The 20,300-nt window shown below is 39.0% G+C and overlaps 1 pseudogene; it reads right to left on the reverse strand.

The window, feature by feature from the left end:
* Nucleotides 1-6,570: 6,570 nt before the first annotated feature.
* On the reverse strand, nucleotides 6,571-7,356 carry LOC131276402 (proteasome subunit alpha type-3 pseudogene; annotated as a pseudogene).
* Nucleotides 7,357-20,300: the final 12,944 nt, after the last annotated feature.

The following is a 20,300-nucleotide window of genomic DNA, read 5'->3' on the forward strand; positions in this document are numbered from 1 at the left end:
CTTTAAAAAGAACACTTAGGGATGGAGCTAAGGATTCCAGGATCCCACTAGGGATCCACTTTGGCAGAGCACTTAAATATATAGAGGGAAAAAAATGAGAGATTTGAAGGGAGAAATAGTTCTACCATAATATTTGGAAAATTTAATTTCCCAATTTCACAAATGGTTAGAAAAATTGTACAGATGATTAATAAGGATATTGAGAACTTGAACAACACTATAAGCCAACAGGAAGCAGTAGAATATATTCTTCTCAAGTGTACATGGAACATTCCTAGAATAGACCCTATGTTATCCCACAACATACACAGAAACCCTGAAATTATGAGGAACTTCTTTGATCAAAGTGGCATGAAACTGGAAATTAATAAGAGAAGGGCATGAAACTGGAAATTAATAACAAGGGAAATTAGAAAGTTCCACAAATATGTGAAAGTTGAATTACGCACTCAAATCAACCTACGGGTCACAGATGAAATCTTGAGGGGAATTAGAAGACACTTTGTGATTAACAGAAATGAATACAGAACATATCAAAACTTAGAGGATGCACAGAGAACATTACTAAGAGAGAAACTTGTAGCCAAAAACACCTTCATTTAAAAAATAAACATCTCAAATTAATAACATAATTTTACACCTTAAGGAAATGCAAAAAGAAGGGCAAACTAAACCCAAAACTGCCAGAAGGAAGGAAATAAAGATTAGAGCAGGAATGAATGAGACAAGAGAAAATCAATAGAATCAACACAGCTATAAATAAAACCTGGTTATTTGAAAAGATCAATAGAACTGAAAATCCTGTAGGTAGAATGATTAAGAATAAAGGAAAGGGAAGCAGATGTGACTGAACTGATAAAGCATCTGCCTACCATATGGGAGGGTCTAGGGTTTGATACCCAGGGCCTCCTGGCCTGGGTGGTGAGCTGGCCCATGCACACAGTTGCCGCATGCAAAGAGTGCTGTGCCATGCAGGGGTGTCTCCCACGTGGGGGTGCCCATGCGCAAGGAGTGTGCCCTGCAAGGAGAGTCACCCCACACAAAAAAAGCACAGCCCACCCAGAAGTGGCACCACACACATGGAGCAGCAAGGTGATGCAACAAAAAAGATGCAGTTTCATGGTGCCTCTGAGTGTGCAAGCAGATAAAGAAGAACACATAAGGAGTGCACACAGAGAGCAGACAATGGGGGGGGGAGAGGAGAGAAATAATGAAATAAATCACTTAAAAAAGAATAAAGGAAAGAATCAATTCACTAAAGTTAATAATAAAAGTGGCGACACTGCTAAAATGGGATTTAAAAGTAAACTTTGAGCAATTGCACGACAACAGATTAGATATCTTTGATGACATGGACTAATTCCTAGAAATACACCTTGCCTTCTTTAAAATATTTACTCTTAAAAATTCACTGCTGTGAAAAACAAAAAGCAAAGATTTAGTGCAGATTTTTATAAAAATAATTTAGGTAATCATATATTATATTTTTTAGGTAATTTATACTTTTAGGTTACCCTTTGTCTTTCCAGTCTGGCCATTTTCCAAGGGAAGTGAAGATTTGTTAGAGTCAGTGAATGGAATTATATAGGCAAATCAATCAACCATCTGCCCCTGTGATGTTCAGTTTGATTTAGAAGTAAAGTGAGAATGACCATGTTAAATTATGCACTTAGTATCAAAGGATTTCATTAGTTCAGATGGGACAAATCCTGGAAAACAAACCTTAAAGATTTAACTGGGCAAAGTCTTAGAAAAGGTGCTTGGGATAGGAATTGGTTTACTGGAAAAATGTACAAAACCCAAGCAACATTGGACTGTTCTTTGCAGAAACTAAGAGCAGAGGGAACTGGAGGAAACGGAAGTATTCAGGACCTGAAGGCCATTGTAAGTTCTATGGTCCTTGTCCCAAGGACAGTGGGAAGCCATCACAAACTTAAAGAACGACAGGATGAGATAGTTATGTCCAAGAGAGCATTTTGGATGCATTGACATATGGACAAGCGAGTATACCAACAGAAAATTTAAGAGGGTAGGTGTGAATTTTAAATATTTGATGATGGATATCCATAAGACTTGATGAGAGAAACAGGACCTGTGACATTGAATGCAATTTGGGCAAAGAAGTCAGGAATACTTTAACCCCTTTTCTGGGAATCCCTCCTAGACTAAGTACAGATGAGCTACCTGGGGCCTCAGTGAATCAACTTGAAGGGTATCCCACTAGTGCAATCTGGGAAAATTTGTGCATTAAAAAAAACAATAATAACAGATGAGAACATATTGAATAAAACTGAATACATCAATCTGTAGTGCTATAACAAATAAACAAGAAGCAAGTAAGCCTTTTTAAGGTAGAAAGCTATGTAAGATATATAGAAGCAGTGCTGGAAATGGAAAAATATTACCATTTGACAACCATCAGAGTGGTAGTTGATTCAGGTGAGAGGATGATGGGTGGAGGATGGTTGCAGCCTACAGTATTGATATCAGAATATGTCCTTATAATATGTAATTCATTGTAAAGTGAAAACATGTTTTTGCATGAAAAGGAACCTGAGAGAAATTTCACGGAGTTATCAAGTTTACATCATCAGTGGTGACCAAAAAGGAGATCTCCTACCTCTACTGATGGGCTGCACTCCTAACTCTCCTGATGGTCTGAATGTAGGGCCTAAATCTCATGAGGAAACACTGGGCAAAGGCTGAGGTCATTTGTGCTTCTTAAATTTCTCAAAGATGTGAAAATGAAAGAACTTCTCAGGAGGAGCTCCATATTGAAGTTGACAGGATAAAGCTGACTGGAAAAATGTATTTCTGAGAGAGTTTGAGAAGGATGAGACAGTAGATAAAAGTTGAAGGAGTTTGTGAATGGGATTACAGCATAGAAGCAGAGCTAATTTCCTCATTTGGGGTGTTCTAGTAGAGTGTCCTTGTTTTGCAGATAGATATCTTTTTGTGAAATACTTATTAGTGGGCAAGTGGGATAAAATTAAAATAACTTGGGAAACAGCTGGTGAATCTAAGGAAGGGATTGGATTGGGAGTTCTTTGTACATACTCTTGCAATTTTTTAAAAGAGGTACTGGGGATCGAACTCAGGACCTTGTACATAGGAAGCTGGAGCTCAAGCAATGAGCTATACCCACTCCTACTGCAGTTTTTCATATCTTTAATATTATTTCAAAATAAATGACTTTGAAAAACACCCATGTACTTACCAAATCCAATGGATGTGTCATGATGATGGGAACGAGTGTTGTTGGGGGGGAAAGGGGGGGTGGGGGGATGGGGTTGAATGGGACCTCACATATATATTTTTAATGTAGTATTATTACAAAGTCAATAAAAAAAATAAATAAATAAAAAAAAGAAAAACACCCATGTTGCTACCATCCTACTAAAGTATTGAGTCCAAATCGACTTCAATGTTATTCAACCAAAATTGAGAAAGCAATTGACCTTTTAAGAATCTAGATGTTATTAAAGAGAAAATGGGCAATTATTATAATGACGTCCTGAGTGATTTGAGGTGTTTGTGGAAACAGCAAGATATCTGTATTTCAGTTTCCCACAGGAACTCCTTCCACTGCTGCATGGTGTGGACAACGACTACCCTTTGTCCCAGGTTGAAAGCCATGGAGTAGGACATTATATAAATAGATGAAAAAATAACCAGAACTGAAACCATAAGGGTGAAGCCAACTAGGTTTCAATGTAGGTTCCACAGGAAGGCAGCACTTGACTTTTCTACTAAAATCCTGTACTCTTCATCTTGTTCTTTTCTGGTTAAAAATCTCCTCTATTTGTCTTCCTTTTATACAAGGAGAAACAGTTTATAAACCTAATCAGAATTACATTTCAAGGGACACACCCTGTTTACACAGATGCTGTGGGATGCACCCTGTTCACTTTGATTGAATTTATCATACATTTAAAATTTTAAAATCTCATAAAATTTTGCAAACATTTTGTATCCTCTATTAATTCAATAAATACTTTTTGATTGAATTCTTTGTACCAGGAAATTTCTGGATCCTCAAGATTAAGTACGGACCCAGACGCACTGCATCTCTATGGACAAAAAGCTAGAATCCCCGGGAGGAAATACATAATTTTTTAAAAAGGGAGGGGGGAGTGTATGTGGATCAAGCAATTTAGCACCTGCTTCCCACAAGGGAGATCCCAGGTTTGGTCCTGGTGCCTCCAAAAAACAAAGACAGAGAACAAGCCTTGTGACTGAAGATTCTTTATTTCATACATTAATTGGCCACTTGTTAATACACTTTTATGAAGGGCCTTTTCAAGTGTTTTCTCCATCTTTCTACTGGGCTCTTTGCCTTTCTTATTAATTTGTCAAGGTTATTTCTATATTAAGGCTATGAGTCCTTTCTTGGGTATATGGATGGCAGAAGTATTTTCCCACTAGTTGACTTGACTTGCGCTTTCTCCACGTTGTATTTTGAAGACCTAAAATTCCTTATTTTTTCTTTTTTTAGCACTGCTTTAAACAAATCAATTTTATTGACACATATTAATAAAGCATAAATTGTTCCAAACTGATAGATGGTATTCCATTTAATCACATATTTGTGCATTCATTGCTTCAATCATTTTAGAGCACTTCCATTATTCCAATAACAATAATAATAATAAACAAAAAACCCTCATCCCTTCTAAATCTCTCTATGCTTCCCCTGCTGTACAAAGCTGCTATTCTTTTTCTTTCTCTCTAGTATATTTGTATTTTTATTTTGCAAAAATGGTCTTATATATTCCATATCACCCACATTGATGCTTTACGTGAGGTTTCACTGTCTTATGAAGTCCCATGTTACAGTTTTTAACTTTCATTCTAGTAATATACATGACCTTAGACTTGCCCTTTCAACCACTGTCATACCCATATAGAGCTCAGCTAATTACAAACACCATGATGTGTTTCTATTCATTTCCAAAGATTTACAAATAACATTTTTACCACTTATGCACACATTAATCCTCAGCTTTCCATTCTCTACCCTCATTTTCTTTTTTTTTTTTTTAAGATTTATTTATTTATTTAATTTCCCCCCCTCCCCTGGTTGTCTGTTCTTGGTGTCTATTTGCTGCGTCTTGTTTCTTTGTCTGCTTCTGTTGTCGTCAGTGGCACGGGAAGTGTGGGTGGTGCCATTCCTGGGCAGGCAGCACTTTCTTTAGCGCTGGGCGGCTCTCCTTATGGGGCACTCCTTGCGCGTGGGGCTTCCCCACGCGGGGGACACCCTTGCGTGGTGCAGCACTCCTTGCGCGCATCAGCACTGCGCATGGCCATCTCCACACGGGTCAAGGAGGCCCGGGGTTTGAACTGCGGACCTCCCATATTGTAGACGGACACCCTAACCACTGGGCCAAAGTCCGTTTCCCTCGTTTTCTTTTCTGGTGACCTATATTCTAATTATTAACTTCATGAGTTGACATTTTATATTTAGTTCATAATAGCACAATCATACAGTATTTGTCTTTTTGTGTCTGGCTTCATTCAACATAATGTCCTCTAGGTTCATCCATGTCATATGCTTCAAAACTTCATTTCTTCTTATAGCTGCGTAATATTCCATTATGTGTATACACCACAGTTTGTTTATCCACTCATCGGTTGATGGACACCCAGATTGTTTCTAACTTTTGGCAATCATGAATAATGCCACTGTGAATTTCAATGTCCAGATGTCTGTTGGTGTCTCTGCTCTCAGTTGTTCTAAGCACATACATAGTAATGATATTGCCACGTAACATGCTACATCGATATTCAACTTTCTTAGGAGGTGCCAGTCATTCCTCCACAATGGCTATACCATTCTGTATTCCCACTAACAGTGAATAAGTGTCTCCATCTCTCCATATCCTCTCCAACATTTAGTTTTCCAACTTTAAGCGTGGCCAGTGTAATAGGTGTGAAATGATATCTCATGTAGTTCTCATTTGCATTTCCCTAATTGTTAATGAAAAACATTTTTTTCATGTGTTTCTTCACCATTTGTATTTCTTTTTTGGACAATTTTCTTTTCAAGTTTTTTGCCCATTTTTTAATTGGGAAGTTTGTCTTTTTACTCTTGAGTTGTGTAATTTCTTTGTATATCTTGGATATTAAACACTTACTGGATAGGTGAATTTTTAAAAAAGTGACAGAGTAGGATCTTTAATTCTTAAATCCACTGCTCCTTATGACAATAAAGGAAAAGAGAAACATTCTTGACTCACATGTTGTAGGATCTGTTTTTCTAAATTACACCTAAAGTTTAATAGAGGAGGATAACCAAGTATCATTTAAATACAAAACTGGGCAACAACAGCCCAGCAGGTTACTTTTTGCTTCTATATTAGTGGACTGGGGTTTTAAATTCATATGATCCAACAGCCTCTAAGGAATGTTTAAGCAGGCATTTTAATTCTGAGTACCAGTACCCAATTGCCCACACTAATTTTGTTAAGCAGATATTAAGCAAACATCAATGATTATAAGACAAAAATTTAATGGCAATTCATTACTGGGCATATAATAATCCATTGGGCTAAATAGTTTACATGAGACTATGTAGAAATTTAAAACAGAAGCAGATGTAAATGTTACATATTATCATCATCAGATTCATCTTCTTCCTTCAAAGATTCCTTAGCATATTTCTCTGCTTCTTCCCTTATATCTTTTGAAACAATTTCATGTCTTCCTTTAGTTAATTCAACAACCCAGCTGAGCTCTAGTTCAAATGCTTTATCTTGAACTTCATCACGTACTATGTAAATTATTTTTGCAACTTCTTTAATAGCATCATGGCAGGTCATTTCTTTCATCTGAAGCTTTCCAATTTCTGTCTTTGCAACTTGCCTGGCTTTACCAATAACCATATGAAACACCCGATGGATCAATCATGTAGAGTTGTGCACCATCATTCACAATGTAAGACCCGAACATGAAACTGCATCCAAAAGGTCTAACAGCACTGTACAGTGTATGGGCATGAACATACATGGCCACTCTATCTGCAAGATGTTTGAGTGGAATGTTACAGCCAAAGTTAGATCTAAAGTTAGAAGCTTCTTCTCTTGCTATGTCTGCTAAAGAACGAGCATCTGCCAACAAACCTACTACCGCCATTCCAACATGCTGATCAACATTAAAAAGCCGTTTGTTGGAACCTTCTTCATAAAGTTTAGAAAGGACTAATTTTTCTACTCCGAAGACAACACCATCTTTACATCTGATTCCAATAGCTGTACTACTATTTTCCACAGCCTTCATAGCATATTCAACTTGAAAAACTCTCCCGTCAGGAGGGAGTGTAGAGGCTGACAGGTCATACTCAGTGCAGATAGAGCTCATTGTGTTAAAGCCACTGGGTTGTGTAAGGATTCCAGGCCCAAAACGCTTCCACTACCCTGGATATGTGATTGACAAAGATTTTCTCCCATTGAATTGGCTGCCTTTTCACCCTTTTGAAAAGATACTTTGAGGTGCAAAAGTGTTTAATTTTGAGGCAGTCCCATTTATCTATTTTATATTTTGTTGCTCATGCTTTGGGTGTAAAGTTTAGGAAACTACCACTGGTCACAAGATGTCAAAGATGTTTTCCTACATTTTCTATTAGCACTTTTATGGTTGTCTCTTTTATATTTAGGTCTTGACCCATTTTGAATTAATTTTTGTGTAAGGTTTGAGATAGGCATCCTCTTTCTTTTGGTTATGGATATCCAGGTCTCCCTGCACCAAGGGAGTAGACTGTTCTGGCCTAGCTGGGAAGGCTTGAAGGCTTGTCAAAAATACTTGACTATAGATGTGAGGGTCTATTTCTGAATTCTTAATTTATTTCCTTTGGTTAATCTGTCTTTTTTTTTTTTTTAAAGATTTATTTATTTATTTAATTTCCCCCCCTCCCCTGGTTGTCTGTTCTTGGTGTCTATTTGCTGCGTCTTGTTTCTTTGTCCGCTTCTGTTGTCGTCAGCGGCACGGGAAGTGTGGGCGGCGCCATTCCTGGGCAGGCTGCTCTTTCTTTTCACGCTGGGCGGCTTTCCTCACAGGCGCACTCCTTGCGCATGGGGCTCCCCCACGCGGGGGACACCCTTGCGTGGCACGGCACTCCTTGCACGCATCAGCGCTGCGCATGGCCAGCTCCACAGGGGTCAAGGAGGCCCGGGGTTTGGACCGCGGACCTCCCATATGGTAGACGGATGCCCTAACCACTGGGTCAAAGTCCGTTTCCCGGTTAATCTGTCTTTATGCCAGTACCATGCTTTTTTTACCACTAGCTTGGTAATATCCTTTATTTTTCTATTTTTTATAAAGATATATTTATTTATTTATTTCTCTCCCCTTCCTGCTCTCTGTGTTACTTGCTCTGTGTTCTGGGTCCACTTGCATTCTTGTGAGTGGCACTGGGAATCTGTGTCTCTTTTCATTGTGTCATCTTGCTGCATCAGCTCTCCGTGTGTGTAGTGTCACTCCTGGGTGGGCTGTGCTTTTTTTTCATGTGGGGTGGCTTTCCTTAGGGCGTGCACTCCTTGCACATAGCACTTCCCTACATGGGGCATACCCCTGCCTGGCACGGCACTCCTTGCGCATGGCAGCACTGTGCATGGGCCAGCTTACCACATGTGTCAGGAGGCCCTGGGTTTGAACACTGGATCACCCATATGGTAGGTGAACACTCTATCAGTTGAGCCAAATCTGCTTCCCTGGGTAATATCCTTTAAAGTCTATAAGTCAGAGTCCTCCAACTCTTCTTTTTCAAGACATTTTTTATCTATTCAGGGACCCTTTCCCTTCCAAGCAAATGTGATAATTGGTTTTTCCATCTCTGCAAAAAAAGGGTGACAGGACTTTCATTGGGATTGCATTGAATATGTAAATCTGTTTGGGTAGAATTGACATCTTAATGATATTTAGCCTTCCAGTCCAGGAACAAAGGCTGTCCATTTATTTAAGCCTTCTTTGGTTTCTTTTAGCAATGTGTTGGAGTTTTCTCCAACAACAATATGGGCCCTTTATATCTTTCCTTAATTTTATGCCTAAATATTTTTTTTTTAAAGATTTATTTATTTATTTAATTTCCCCCTATTCCCTGGTTGTCTGTTCTTGGTGTCTATTTGCTGTGTCTTGTTTCTTTGTCCGCTTCTGTTGTTGTCAGCGGCACGGGAAGTGTGGGCAGCGCCATTCCTGGGCAGGCTGCACTTTCTTTTTCATGCTGGGCGGCTTTCCTCATGGGCGCACTCCTTGCGCGTGGGGCTCCCGCACGCGGGGGACACCCTTACGTGGCACGGCACTCCTTGCGCGCATCAGCACTGCGCATGGCCAGCTCCACACGGGTCAAGGAGGCCCGGGGTTTGAACCGCGGACCTCCCATATGGTAGACGGACGCCCTAACCACTGGGCCAAAGTCCGTTTCCCATGCCTAAATATTTTATTTTAGTTTTCTATTATAAATGGATTTTTTTTCTGATTTCCTTCTGAAGCCTCTGTGGGGCTTCGTGGGGTCGCAGGAGGCGAGGACGCCGCAGCCCGGCTAGAGGAGACAGACCACGGAGACTGGCTGATGGCGCAGATCCGATTTATTGAGGAAGTGTTTGACAATATAAGCCCGAGGGAATGGGGGTGGGGCTAGTGCGGGGTGAGAGCTGATTGGTGAGCACGGGGTTTTTGCCTATCTATGGTATGGGAGCTGAGGCGCTGCAGGCCAGCGCGGGGAGGGCTGTTGCTGGCCCCAGCTCCCTATTGGTCCGGGTGGGCTGAATGCCCTTATAAGGTCAGGCGGTCCGCTCGGCAAGCGGGGGGGGGGGCATGAGATGACGTGTGGTGGGAGGGCCGAAGGGCAGGCCGAGGGCGGTAATGCCCGTACCAGGCCCGTACCAGTCACCCTTACCCTAGCGGAAGCGGTACCTACTTTGCGCCAGAGCTGGCCAGAGAGGCAAGCCAGACTGTTGCCTGATGCTGTGCCTCACCTTCTTAGATTGCACATCAGTAATGTATAGAAGCACTATTCATTTTTGCATTTCAATCGTGTATCCTGCCACTTTGCTGAACTTGTCTATTAGATGTAGTAGCTTTGTGATGGATTTTTCAGGAGATTCTCGGTATACAATCATATCCTCAGTGAATAGTGGAAGTTTTACTTCTTCCTTTCTTATTTGGATGACTTTTATTTCTTTATCTAGCCTAATTGTTCTAGCTTGACCTTCAAGTGCAATATTGAATAACAATAGTGACAGTGGACATCTTTGTCTTGTTCCTGATCTCAACAGGAAAGCTTTCTACTGCTGCAATCACCTCACAATAGGAAGCATCTGCAACATCTACAATAAGGTAACATTTACAATAGCAGGAAGAAATTGCAACATCATCTATAATAACAGGAAGCAACAAATAGGTAAGCCAGTTTCCCACAACATTCTACCTTTCATCATTGAGTACCATGCTAGCTTTACGGTTTTCTTATACACATTTTACCATTTTGGGAAAGCTTCCTTCTATTCTTATCTTTTGGGTGTTTTTATCAAGAAAAGGTGCTGTATTTTGACAAATACCTTTTCTGCAGCAATCAAGAAGATCATGTGATTTTTCCTCTTCAATTTATCAATGTGGTTTATTACACTAATTGATTTTCTTGTGTTGAACAACCCTTGCATACCTGGGATAAAACCGACTTGATTGTGATGATAATTCTCTTAATGTGATTTTTGATTTGGTTTGCAAGTATTTGTTGAGGACATTTTGCATTTATATTCATTAGAGATATTGGACTGTAATTTTCTTTTTTGTGGTATCTTTATCTGGTTTTGATATTCGAGTGATGTTGGTTTCATAGAATCAATTTGGTACTGTTCTTTCCTGTTCAATTTTTTTGGAAAAGCTTGAGCAAGTTTGGTATTAGATCATCTTTGAATGACTGGAAGAATTCACCTGTGGAGCCATCTGATCCTGAACTTTTCATCTTTTGGAGGTCTGGGTATTTTTTTAAGATTTATTATTTATTTCCCACCCCTAACCCCCAGTTGTCTACTCTTTGTGTCCATTTGCTGTGAATTCTTCTGTGTCTGCTTGAATTCTTGTCAGCAGCACCGGGAATCTGAGTCTCTTTTTCTTGCATCATCTTGCTGCATCAGCTCTCTGTGTGTGTGACACCACTTCTGGGCAGTCTGTAATTTTCTGTACAGGTGGCTCTCCTTATTGGGTGCACTCCTTGTGCATGGAGCTCCCCTATGCTGGGGACACACCTGTGTGGCATGGCACTCCTTGCACAAATCAGCACTGCATGTGGGCTGGCTCACCACATGGGTCAGGAGGCCCTGGGTTTGAACCCTGGGCCTCCCATGTAGTAGGCAGACACTGTATCAGTCGAGCCAAATCCGCTTCCTTTTGGGAGGTTTTTGATGACTGTTTCAATCTTTTTACTTGTGATTGCTTTGTTGAGATCTCCTATTTCCTCTAGAGTCAGTGGAGGTCAGGGGTTCTTATCCTTTTTTGTTCCACGGACCCCTTTGCCAGTCAGGTGAAAACCACGAATACTTTCTCAGAATGTAGCAGCAGAGTTTTTGACACTTAACATTGGCATGTCTTTAAATTAAAATTTAGGATTATTCAAAATTCCTTCAAGCTTATAGACCCCCTGTCATCTTCCCATGGATCCTTGGGGGAGGTGTTGAACCCTTGTTCAGTATAAGTTTGTGTGTTTTTTGGAATTTGTCCATCTCATCTACATTGTCTAGTTTTTTTGCACACAGTAGTTCATAGCATACTTTTTTCACCTCTCATTTCTGCAGGGTCAGTGGTAATGTGTCCCTCTCATTTCTGATTTCATATGTTTGCATCTTTTTTGATTATTACTCTCCCTAAGGATTTTTCAAATTTGTTGAACATCTCAAAGAACCAACTTTTCATTTTCATTTTGTTGATTCACCCAATTGCATTTATTTATTTATTTATTTTTATTTTATTTATTTTCATTCATTCATTCATTCATTCATTCATTCATTCATTCATTCATTCATTCATTCATTCCTTATCCCCCGCCTTGGGGGTGGCTTGCTGTCTGTTCTCTGTGTCCATTCACTGTGAGGCCTTCTGTGTCTGTGTTTATTTTTTTATTTATTTCCTTCCCCCTCCCCCTTTCTGGCTTGCTTGTTTTCTGGTATCTGTGTCCATTCACTGCATTCTTTTCTGTGGTTTTTTTTTGCTTGTCTCCCTTTTATGTTGTGTCAACTTGCTGAGTCAGGTCTCCATGGCACTTGCGGGCAGTGCCACTCCAAGGTGCTTGCAAGCTGGGTACCACTCTGCAGTGCCGGGACTGATGGCTTTCCAGGGTACAGACAAGCCTGCCTTCACTAGGAGGCCCCAGGATGCGAACGCAGTGTCCCCATATGGTAGATGGGAGCTCTACTGATTGAATCACAGCTGCTCCTATGGGTTTTTTTGATCTTGATTTCATTTATTTCTACTCTAACCTTTACTGTTTCATTTCTTCAGCTTGGTTTAGGATTAGTTTGCTGTTCTTTTTCTAGTTTCTCCCGATGTGCAGTTAGTTCAAATTTAGCTCTGATTTTTTGTTTGTTTGTTTGTTTTAGGTATCAGAGCTGGAGATTGACCCCTGTACCTTGTATGTGGGAAGCAGGTGCAAAACCACTTGAGCTACAACTGCTTCCTTATTTCTTCTTTTTTAATATAAGCATTGCAAGCTATAAATTTCTCTCTTAGCAGTGTCTTTGTGTTGTCCCATAGGTTTTGATATGTTTTGTTCTCATTTTCATTCAACTCCCAAATATTTTCTTCCATTGTGTAGGCTGCTTTATTCACCAGGTCCTCTTAAGCACATATGACTTGATTATGAGGAGGTTTCCTTTATTTATTTTTTTCTTTCATTGCATGTGCTTTGAGTGTAAGTCTAAGAAACAGTTGCCCAGCATGATATCTGAAGTTCCTTCCCCACATTTTATTCTGTGAGTTTTATGGTCCTGGTTCATATCTTCAGGTCTTTGTTCATTTTCAATTAATTTTTGTTTAAAGTGTTAGATAGGGGTAACGTGAGAGAAGGTGAAAAAGAAGCCAACTGAATGGAAAAAAAAAATTGGAAATCTCATATCCAATAAAGGTTTAATATCCATGATATATAAAGAGATTCTACAGCTCAACACTAAAATGAAAAATCACCCAAGTTAAAAATGGGTAAAACACTTAATTTAACCAACACTTTTTTTAATAATTCATTTTTTAAAAATATCACATTAAAAAAATATGAGGTCCCCATGCAACCCCCACCCCCTCACCCCCCACTCCCCCCCCCACAGCAACACTCTCCCCCATCATCATGACACATCCATTGCATTTGGTGAATACATCTCTGAGCATCGCTGTACCTCATGGTCAATGGTCCACATCATAGCCCACACTCTCCCACGTTCCATCCAGTGGGCCATGGGAGGATCTACAATGTCTGGTAATTGTCCCTGCAGCACCACCCAGGACAACTCCAAGTTCCGAAAATGCCTCCACATCTCATCTCTTCCTCCCATTCCCCGCACCAAGTAGACACCATGCCACTTTTTCCACACCAATGCCACATTTTCTTCGATTACTAACCACAATACTTCATGAGTAGAATATCAGTAAGTCCACTCTAATCCTTACTCTATTCCTCCATCCTGTGGACCTTGGATTAGTTGTGTTCATTCCACATCTATGTCAAGAGGGGGCTTAGATTTCACATGGATGCTGAATGCAATCCTCCTGCTTTCATTTGTAGGCACTCTTGGTTCCATGGTGTGGTGGTTGACATTCTTCAACTCTATGTTAGCTGAGTGGGGTAAGTCCAATAAACCAGAGTGTAGTAGCTGAAGTCTGTTGAGGCCCAGGGCCTGGCTATCATATGGTCAGTCCAGAGATCCAGATCCCCTAGATATATCTTAAACCCCAGCACCAACTACAATTCTGGTAAAGTAACAGGAGGGGCTTGTGAGAGAGATCATATCTGAGTCCAGCTCCATCATGCAGAAACACCAACTCCAAAGAAGGGCCAACTGACATGGCACTGAACTCGATCTACCATGACTAAACTCCATCTGCCATGACCATAAAAGGCAGTGCATTTACATGCTGAGTTTGGCTTTGAGACTGGCCACATTTGAGCAACACGGAGGCTCTCAGGAGGGAACTCTTAGGCACACTGCTGCTCTAGGCCTTGTTCTTATTTCAGGTACACAGGCTCACAAGCATAGTCATTAGTATCAGGGGCTCACTGTTGGATCCTCATTCCTTGCTGTCACACCCGGGGGACTGCCTCTGCTCCCCTAGGGACTGCAACAGAGCCCCTCCAGCCAGGAACCGCAACAGAGCCCCTCCGGCCAGGAACCCAGCACCCCCCCCAGCTGTTGATTTTAATTATTTCCACTATGAATATATCCAAACATTTCCATGCACCCCGGACACATGCCCTCTATAACTCCCTGTCAACCATATGTCCCCTGTCAATAACATCCACACCAGTATACCTCCACTGCCATTATTGAACCACTCTGTGATCCAAAACTTCCTGAAAAGTGAAGCCCAATATAATGCCAGGTTCCCTTAATAGTAAAATGGAATATAGCAATGAGTTTAAGGGTTAGATATAGAATACATATTAATCTGGAGAAATTTTACATCCTATCTTTTACTTTTTTCTAATTATTAAGCTTATCTTCACAAGAGTTTTAGATCACAGTAATTCATAGATACAATACAGTACTCCCATATATCCAATATAAAACCTTTTCCCTTCCACAGCAATAATCTTTTAAAATATTCATACTATATTTACTGAAACTGATGTACAGATATTGAGACAATAAATTTTAAACAAGGTAACATTTGTGTTTACATTGTGGTTTATACTTTAAGCTACACAATTTTCTAAATTTTTAGTTATCCTATGTTTTATATTATGATTTACATTATTAGTCTATCGACCCCTATATATTTTTGGTGTAATATTACATGTTTTATATCCATCCTTGCATACTCTTGTGAAACACTTCTATTGCCCTCACATTTATGTTTGTTCCATCTATTCAGTACCTATTTTCCCCTCCCATTAGGGCCCACAGTGACAGTCAATCTTCATTTCTTGAAGAGCCATGTTCAGAGATACTTGCAACAGTGTTGAGAGCTTGACATGCTTAACTGCCCTAATGCCCTGGTAGCCACCATTTCTCTTGAGAGATACAGTTCCCTCTATTTGATGGCATCAGTCCTCCCCAGGATGTGGGTATACCTTCACTCTCATTATATGGGTCTCTGCCCAATGATATAACCCACTCTGGCAAAATGAGCATTCACATGTTCCCTAGGAGTCTATCCTACATCAGATTATCCCCTTTAAGTATCTTAAACAGGTAACTTTCATAATTATATTTTGAAAAGGTTTTCTCAGCATTATACTCTCAATGAACATCTGACAATCTCCTATGTTCGTATGTTGCCCCAACCTCCCCCCAATTTCATGAGCAATATTACCCATCCACCCACCCCTGGCCACCTTCAAGCCCACAAAGCCCCACCCAAAGGTAATCCTATGCCCCCATTTTATCCCTTCCTTGTACACACACTTACCTCCAGCTTATCATAGATTTCACCCATGTAGATGTCAGCTTACATCCTTCCCCTACCCCCATTTCCTGTAAGCCTATCATCCAGTCTCTAGCTTTCTGAGGCAGCTTGGTTTATTTATTTCATATCATTGAGGTCATGTAGTATTTGTCCTTCAATGCCTGGGTTGCTTCACTCAACATAAGGTTCTCAAGATTCATCCATGTTATCACGTGAGTTTTGTAGTGTATTTGTTCTTAAAGCCGAGTAGTATTCCATTGTATGTATATACCTCATTTTTTTATCCATTCATCTGTTGATGGGCATTCGGGTTGATTCCAACTTTTGGCAATAGTGAACAATGCTGCTAAGAACATTGGTGTGCATATATCGTTTTGTGTCCTTGTTTTCAGTTCCGCTGGGTACATACCCAGCAATGGAATTGCTGGATCATATGGCAAATCTATGGTTAGTTTTTTGAGAAACTGCCAAACTGTCCTCCAGAGTGGTTGAATCCTTCTGCATTCCCACCAGCAGTGGATGAGTGTTCCCATTTCTCCACATCATGTCCAGCATTTGTATTCTTCTGTTTTTTTCATAGCTGCCAATCTTATGGGAGTAAGATGGTATCTCATTGAAGTTTTGATTTACATTTTCCTGATAGCTAGAGATTTGGAGCATTTTTTGATGTGCTTTTTAACCACTTGTATTTCTTCTTTTAAATGGGTTATCTTTTTATTTTCAAGATATAGGAGTTCTTTATATATGTAAGTTATAAATCTCTTATCTGATATATGGTTACCAAATATTTTCTCCCATTGTGTAGGCTCCCTTTTTAATTTCTTGACAAACTCCTTTGAAGTGCAGAAGGCTTTAATTTTGAGGAAAGTCACATTTATCTATTTGTTCTTTTGCTGCTTGTGCATTTGGTGTGAAGTTCATAAAGCCATTTCGTATTACAAGGTCTTGTAGATGCTTCCCTACACTGCTTTCCAAAGTCTTTATACTTTTGGCTCTTATATTTAGGTCTTTGATCCATCTCGAGTTGATCTTTGTATAAGGTGTGAGATGGTAATCCTCTTTCATTCTTTTACATATGGATATCCAGTTGTCCAGGCAACTGTTGAAGAGGCCATTCTCTCCCAGTTGAGAGGGTTTGGTGGCTTTATCGAATATTATATGGCTATATATAGGCGGTTCTATATCAGAGCTTTCATTTCAATTCCATTGGTCTGTGTGTCTCTCCTTATGCCAATAACATGCTGTTTTCACTACTGTAGCTTTGTAGTATATTTTGAAGTCAGGTAGTGTGATTCCTCCAATTTCATTTTTCTTTTTCAATATGTCCTTGCCTATTTGGGGCCTCTTTCCTTTCCAAATAAATTTCATAGTTAGTTTTTCTAGTTGCTTAAAGAAGGCTGTGTTGATTTTTATTGGGATTGCATTGAATGTGTAGATCAGTTTTGGTAGGATAGACATCTTAATAATATTTAGTCTTCCTATCCATGAACAGGGAATATTCTTCCCTTTATTTAGGTCTTCTTTGATTTCCTTGAACAGTCTTGTGTAGTTCTCTGTGTATAAGTTCTTTACCTCTTTAGTTAAATTTATTCCTTATTATTTGATTTTTTATTTACTATTGTATAAATGTTATTTGTTTCTTGATTTCCTCCTGAGCTTGCTCATTATTGGTGTACAGAAATGCTACTGAATTTTGCGCATTGATCTTATAACCTGAGACTTTACTAAACTCATTTATGAGTTCTAGAAACTTTGTTGTAGACCTCTCAGGGTTTTCTATGTATAGAATCATGTCATCTGCAAATAATGAAATTCTTACTTCTTCCTTTCCAATTTGAATGCCTTTTATATCTAGTTCTTGCCTCAGTGCTCAAGGAAGTACTTCCAAGACAATGTTAAATAGAAGGGGAGAGAGTGGGCATCCTTGTCTTGTTCCTGATCCTAGAGGGAAGGATTTTAGGATTTCACCATTGTAAAGGGTGTTGGCTGTGGGTTTTTCATATATACTCTTTATCATGTTCAAAAAATTTCCTTGTATTCTAATCTTTTGGAGTGTTTGTATCAAGAAAGGGTGCTGTATTTTGTCAAATGCTTTTTTCTACATCTATAGCTATAATCATGTGATTTTTTTCCTTTAATCTGTATATGTGGTGTATTACATTGATTGATTTTCTCATGTTGAAACATCCTTGCATACCTGGAATGAATCCTACTTGGTCGTGGTGTATAATTTGTTTCATGTGTTGTTGAATACTATTAGCAACTATTTTGTTAAATATTTTTGCATCTATGTTCATTAGAGAAATTGGTCTGTAATTTTCCTTTCTTGTGGTGTCTTTCTTTGGCTTTGATACTAGGGTAATGTTGGCATCATAGTATGAGTTTGGTAATGTTCCTTCTGTTTCGATTTTTTGGAAGAGATTTAGTAGGACTGGTGTTAGTTCTTTCCGGAATGTTTTGTAGAATTCACCTGTGAAGCCATCTGGCCCTGGGCTCTTAGTTGGGAGGTTTTTAATGACTAATTCTATCTCTTTATTTTTAATTGGTTTGTTGAGATCATCAATTTCTTCTTTCATCTATATAGGCTGCTTACGTGTTTCTAGGAATCTGTCCATTTCTTCTGAATTGTCATTTTTGTTGGAATATGGTTTTTCAAAGTATCCTCTTATGATGGTTTTTATTTCTATGGGGTCAGTGGTGATATCTCCTTTCTCATTTCTTATTCTGTGTATGTGCATCTTCTCTCTTTTTTTTCTTTGTTAGTCTTGCTAAGGGTTTGTCAATCTTATTGATCTTCTCAAAAAACCAGCTCTTGGTCTTGTTTATCTTTTCAAGTGCTTTCTTATTTTCTATTTCATTTAGTTCTGCTCTTATCTTTGTTCTTTCTTTCTTTCTTCTTCCTGTGGGATTACTTTGTTGTTTTTTTACTAATTCTTCCAAATGTGCAGTTAGTTCTTCAATTTTTGCTCTTCTTTTTTGATGTATGAATTTATTGGTATAAATTTCCCTTTCAGTACTGCTTTTGCTGCATCCCATAAGTTTTGGTATGTTGTATTATCATTATAATTTGTTTCAAGGTAGTTATTGATTTCTTTTGAGGATTCCTCTTTGACCCACTGTTTTCTAAGAATGTGCTGTTTAATTTCAATATCTTGGTGTGAAATCTGGGCCTCTGGCCCTTGCAGATTTCCAGCTTCACCCCACTGTGGTCAGAAATATTATTTTTGCATGATTTAGATCTTTCTGAATTCATTAAGCCTTTCTTTGTGGCCTAGCATATGGTCTATCTTGGAGAATGATCTATGTGCACTTGAGAAAAATGTATATTCTGCTGTATTTAGGTGTAATGATCTGTATATATCTATTAGATTCATCTCCTCTAATATATTGTTCAAATATTTTGTTTCTTTAGTGATTCTCTTTTGAGATGTTCTGTCCAAAGTTGATAGTGGTTTATTAAAATCTCCCACTATAATTGTAGAGGCATCTATTCTTTCACTTAGTTTTTCCAGTGTTTGCCTCACGTATTTGGAGGCGCCCTTGTTAAGAGCATAAACATTTATGATTGTTCATTCTTCTTGCGAGATTGTCCCTTTCACTAATATGTAGTATCCTTCTTTGTTTCTCACAATTGTTTCACATTTAAAGTCTATTTTGTCTGATATTAATATAGCTACTCCTGCCTTTTTTTGGTTATTGTTTGTAAGACTGTTTTCCAACCATTCACTTTCAGCCTCCATGAATCTCTGGTTCTAAGATGTGTTTCTTGTAGACAGCATATAAATGGGTCATAGTTCCTTATCCAATGTCCCAGTCTGAATCTTTTGATAGGTGAGTTTAATCCGTTGACATTCAGTGTTATTATTTTCAAGGAATTATTCATGTTAGCCATATTTTGATTTGACTTGTGTTTGTCATATTTTGTTTGTTTTTTTCTTCTCTTTTTGTCTTTTTTGTTGCTCTTACACTCTCCTCCAACTCTGCCTGTCCTGTTTTTACCTTTCTTCCTGCAGAACTCCCTTTAGTATTTCTTGAAGGGGAGGTATCTTTTTGGCATACTTTTTCACTTTCTGTTTATCTGTGAATATTTTGAACAGTCCATAATTTTTGAATGCTAGTTTAGCTGGATAGAGTATTCTTGGTTGGAATTTTTTTTCATTTAGTACATTGACTATATCATACCACTGCCTTCTTGCCTCCATGGTTTCAGATGAGAAATCAGCATTTAATCTTATGGAGCCTCCCTTGTATATGATGTTTTTATTTTCTCTTGTGGCTCTTAGAATTTTCTCTTTGTCTTAAGCATTGGATAATTTGACAAGCATATGTCTTTTAGTCGGCCTGTTGGGGTTTATGATATTTGGGGTGTGTTGTACTTGTTGGATATGTACATCTTTCTCTCTCAGTAGATTTGGGACGTTTTCAACCATTATTTCCTGTAACACCCCTTCTGAACCCTTTCCCTTCTCTTCTCCTTCTGGAATGCCTATATTACATAAGTTTGTGCATTTTGCATTGTCATTCAGGTCCCTAAGTAGTAGCTGGATTTTTTTCTATCTTTTTATTGATCAATTCTACTATCTGTTTGATTTCCAATATACTCTCTTCAACATTGCCAATTCTCTCCTCTTCCTCTTCTAATCTGCTGCTATTTGCTGGGAGTATATTTTTGATTTCTTGAACTGTGGTGTTCATTC

This window comes from Dasypus novemcinctus, chromosome 28 (assembly GCF_030445035.2).
Source record: "Dasypus novemcinctus isolate mDasNov1 chromosome 28, mDasNov1.1.hap2, whole genome shotgun sequence".
In the NCBI taxonomy this organism is placed as follows: domain Eukaryota; kingdom Metazoa; phylum Chordata; class Mammalia; order Cingulata; family Dasypodidae; genus Dasypus; species Dasypus novemcinctus.